Source organism: Pezoporus flaviventris, unplaced genomic scaffold (genome assembly GCF_033815535.1).
Source record: "Pezoporus flaviventris isolate CSIRO_AGI_PZ_B2104156 unplaced genomic scaffold, CSIRO_AGI_Pfla_v1 ptg000045l, whole genome shotgun sequence".
Classification (NCBI taxonomy): domain Eukaryota; kingdom Metazoa; phylum Chordata; class Aves; order Psittaciformes; family Psittacidae; genus Pezoporus; species Pezoporus flaviventris.
In genome coordinates this window covers 31,289,906-31,295,185 of record NW_026892593.1, presented here as the reverse complement: position 1 = coordinate 31,295,185, position 5,280 = coordinate 31,289,906, and positions in this window count along the sequence as shown.

Genomic DNA, 5,280 nt, shown 5'->3' with positions numbered 1-5,280 from the left:
TCGGCCCTGAGGCGAGGGGACGGCGAAACAGGGAAACGTCGGAAAGTGGAAGTAGGATGTTCCTTAAACATGGTCACTCTGGGGCTTTTAGATCCTGTGATGTTCAAAGCGAGCTCAGCCCCGTTCCGGTGAGGATTTACGTGATGGGGCTTTTGCTGTGTAACCGCTTGGAGCGGTGCTTCCGTTTCCTCGCCCCCTCCTGAGGCGGAGCGGCCGCGCTTCCCTCTGCCCGGGGACCATTAAAAGTTACACTTTGATGCAGAGAGTTGACCAATATACAGGGGGGTTGTACAGGGGGCTTGGAGGAATTTGCTTGCTTAAACAAAAGTACGATCTGTTGTAAATGCCTGCTAAGCAGAACAGAGACCTCCGGTCCTGTTGATAAGGAAAAGCAGACGCCTGAATCTACTGATAAAGGGGAGAAGCAGATTATTTATGGCTGGGACACTGACCAAACTCTAAGGCCACACGTGAAGACTAAAAAGGTGAAAAGTGCAAGAAGAGGAAGACTCATTTACTTCATCTTGAAGACCCCTACCCAGAGGAGGAAGACTCATTTACTTCATCTTGAGACCCCTGCCCATGACCAGAGGGGGCACTGCGCAGGCGCAGAGGACCTTCTGGCTCATTATAATACGAAGTGGAGATAGGACATGAATATGTATAGGCGTGTTGTGCAACCTTATGAATATATATAACTTTAGAGAATAAATGTAGAGGGAAACAACACTGAGGCACACATGACTTTGAGGAATTATCCCCGTGCGTCTCAGCGCTGAATAAAAAAGCATACCTACTTGACAACTTTAACGAGTTGTGGAGTCAGTCCACGCATCAAGGTCCCAGAGCCTCACTGGTGCTTTTCCAAAGGATATCCTGGAGAAATGCCCCCCCGCCCCACGTAATTTTACTCGGTTTCACCCTTTTTAAACTTCACAAGCCTTAGCATTTTTCATACATTCGTGTTCCCATTTGTTTTTTATTTAAATGTCTTACAGCAGAATTACTTGCCGGTTTATCTGTTGCCTTTCATTTTTGTCTGCCCAGTAATGCTGCTGTTCCAGTAAATGATCTGTATAGCTTGTATAAGGAAAGAAAACCTTTATGATTTATGCATAATGGAATTTAAACAGAATTATAGTGGGAAAATAGTCAAAATATTTTCTTTTTTTTTCACCCAAGAATGTCTTTCAGAGTCACAGAATGGTTTGATTACCTTAAAGCTCATCCAGTTCCAACCCACTGCGGCAGGCAGGGACACCTTCCACTAAACCAGGTTGCTCCAAGCCCCATCCAGCCTGGCCTTGAACACTGCCAGGGATGGGGCAGCCACAGCTTCTCTGGGCACCCTGTGCCAGTGCCTCAAGCACACTCATAATGAAGATTTTTTTTTTTCTTATATCTCGTCTAAACCTCCCCTGTGTCAGTTTAAAGCCATTCCCCCTTGTCCTGTCACTTCATAACCTTGTAAAAAGTCACTCTCCAGATTTCTTGTGGGCTCCCTTTAGGTACTGGAAGCTGCTCTAAGGTCTCCCTGGAGCATCCTCTTCTCCAGGCTGAACAAGCCTAGATTTCTCAGCCTGTCTTCATAGGAGAGGTGCTCCAGCCTCTGATCATCTTCACGGCCTCCTCTGGACCTGCTTGAGCTGAATGCATTATTTAGGTTGGGTCTCATGAATGCAGAGTAGAGGGGCAGGATCCCCTCCTTTGACCTGCTGGTCATGCTCCTTTTGATGCAGCCCAGGATACGGTTTGCTTTCTGGGCTGCAAACACACATTGAAGCCAGCTCATGTTCAATTTCTCAACAAACACCACCCCCAAGTCCTTCTTCTCAGGGCTTCTCTGAATCCATTCTCCACCCAGCCTTTATTTTTGATCCTCTGTAGTTCCTGTTTGGAATTATCATCTTCCTAAGTCTTAGAAGCCTATTCTCCTGAGAAACGGATACGTAAAAGATAACAACCTTTTTTTTATAGGCATTGTTCATTGCTATTATCATGTTTCCTAGGCTTTATCACAAGTCCAAACTTCCACTGGTTCGCTTGTTAGAGGGCACTAAGCTTGTTCCAAATTCTGCTTAGTGAAACCGATAAACTAACGTAGATACATTTTATGCTGTTACTGTAATTGCTTAATTCAGTCCCCGTTTTTTAGCATTAGAGCTTAATTTCATGATGATTCTTCACTACAGAGGGTATAGCTCCCCACCATATCTGCATTCTGTCCTTGCATCTTTCAAAACACTGCAGCGCTCCTCAGCGGTTACGTGGTTTATTTCTGCCACCCTCTCCTCTGTACTTAGGTTTTCAAGCCTTTTGTTTTTTCATTAGGTAGATACCCATGAGGCAGCTTTGTCTTCAGAAACATTCATCAACTCATCCATACACATTTTAGCAAAAGCCCTCTCAACATCAGGAAAATGCCAATGAACTTTCCTTTGTACCTTGGACAGGTACTTGCTTCCACTTTTGAATAAAACCAAGCTGTTGGCTCAGTGTATGTTGATGCTTTTTGGAACTGGTCATTTTAAATCAGTCTCATTCAGGATGGATGGGACTTTCAGAGTCTCTGTTTCAAAGAGATGGTCAGCGCTGACTTCAGACCAGGTTCCCCAGGATTTCGTTCACTTAAGACCTAGAGTATCTCAGCTCCAAATAGCACCCTGCCCCTGGGCCTGGCCACCACTGTTCTCACTGCAGTTACCACCCCCTGTGCTTTCCCTAGGTCTTGCATAAATGATGATGATTCGTATAGTTCACATGATTCAAATTGTCCTTTCTTTTAGGGTATATTTGTAAGATAATCAGTGAGGATCATCTCAAACCTTAAAATGTTTCGCTGCATGAATCACAGGAAAACAGTATGTTCAATATAGCAACAGGAAAAACTGACACCAAAAAGGAAAATGGCATTAGTTTAACTCTAGGGATTTTTACTTTGCTTCCTTCTACTTCTTTTCAACGCATTAGCAAAAAATTAGTAAAACAACTGGTATTCCTGACCTCTCTTGTATTTGATTCTCATTCATGTTCATGAATTCAGCAGTCTGAACCTGAAGCTCTGACAGATCTGGCCAGAGATGACAAGGGAAAGAAGAAAAGTTTTTGACAGGTACAGTGGTGACAAAAGGAAGACTAGGGACAACTTGGGCCCTCTTCAGAAGGAAATGGGAGACCTGGTTATCCAGGATATGGATAAGGCTGAGGTACGCAGTGGCTTTTTTGCCTCAGTCTTCACTGGCAAGTGCTCCAGCCACATCATCCAAGTAACAGAAGGCAGCAGCAAGGACCTGGAGAATGAAGAACCACCCACTTCATTAGGTGGCAGGAGGCCACCTAAGAAACCTGAAGGTGCACAGGTCTATGGGACCTGATGAAATGCATTCACAGGTCCTGAGGGAACTGGTAGATGAAGCAGCTAAGCCATTATCCATTGTATCGAGGAAGTCATGGCAGTCTGGTGAAATTCCCAGTGACTGGAAAAAGGAAACATAAGCCCCATTTTTAAAAAGGGCAAAAAGGAAGACCTGGGGAACTACAGGCCACTCAGTCTCATGTTGGTGCCCTGCAGGACAATAGAACAGATCCTCCTGGAAACCATGCAAGGGCACATGGAAAATAAGGAGATGATCAGTGACAGCCACCATGGCTTCACTATGGGCAAACAGTGCCTGCCAAATGGGGTTATAATAGGATTCAGCAGGGTCAAAGCACAGGAAAGAGCAAACAATTGTTTTGAATTCTTCAGGCTGAAACAAATTTGTTTCTCTGAACATCCAGGCTATCTAGCCATTCATCCTGCAGGATACTCTTACATTTATGGATGTAAGGGCAGGGTACAAGTTTATAAGATAGCCAGGTTGATGGCTGCCGCTCACAGCTTGCTCCTGCACTCTTTTCAATCTATTCCCACCTGACTCCACTGTAGCAGACATGTTTTGAGGGAGAAGTGTTTCTGCCACTTCAGCTTCTTGAATAGCTACTTATGGAGTTAGATGAGATTTGGCACAGGAGGAAGCTACAGAGAGATAGTGGGAATGAGGGAGAGCCATCGATTTTGGCAGTGGCCATTTCAAAAACTTCTCATTAGGGTGTAATTTAACTATAGCTAAAATCATGCTCTATGAGACAACCACCACTATCAATTATACTAACAGAATTAGTAAGTGTATGCTTTTTCCCTGCTTTTATGTAGTACTAAAAGCAGCAGTACTACACTTACTTCTAAAGGCAAAAGTCTAAATCATGTATGAAAACTGAGAGTGACTCCATTACAGTGACACTGTAATTTAAAACCAAAATACCTTTGCTGAAGACAGAAGACCTTTGCTTCATAATCTGCCTAGGGATAGGTCTTCCCTCTGTGTGGTAAAGTTGCTGTAACTGCAGGGGAAGAAAAACAAGCCAGAAAGCAGACTGACAGCAAACACCCTGCAACAGCAGCAGTGGTCAGGGGTGCAGCCCCCTCAGCTGGGGAGGGGCAGGAACACAGCAGCATATGCAAAGCATCACAGCAGAGATGGAAGGCTTCTACTGCTACAGGAGAAAATGAAACGGGTATCAGACCCAGGGGACCTCTAGCATTGGTGTGGCACCAAAGGCAGGGAAAGGGGATTGTGAGACTAGGGAGTACAAAAAGCACTATTAAGCATTCCAGCTGCGATAAAACAAATCAAGGAACAAGAAACATTTGATTAAATGCACAAAAATCAGGAATAAAAATTTTACATAAGTGATATTGTCCCATTGAAGAGTAGTAAAGGTAAATGCTCTCTACTTTCTTCCCTCAGTGAGAAGGGAGGGAATGGCAGTGAGTACCTCCAAAGCATCACCACACTCTGCTCCTGGCTGCTGTTTCTGACCCACCTTCCCATTTATTTTCCATTTAAATTGGGTGAAGAACCTAGCACCACACCATCTAGAGGAATGCTCATCTGATTTTGCTAAAGGTCTGTCAGCTTTTTACTCTGGACATCAGTTCTTAAGGATTAAATCCCACGCGTGGGAAGACTCCTAGCTTTTTCTGCCCCTATGAAACAGCTACAAAAACTGTAACCTCATGGAATTAAAGCAAACTGAGCAACGCTCTACTAAAATATCTGTACAGACCATTGATCCTACTGAAGTATTGCAGTGAATGCAATTCTTTATTTCTGTCAGCATCTTCCACATGCAAGACTGCAATACAATTTATTAGCCAAGCATCAGAAAAACTTGCCAGGTTTTATGCAGATGTAATAGCCAGATGGTTTAAGGATGCTGTAGCTTCCAAAGATTCAA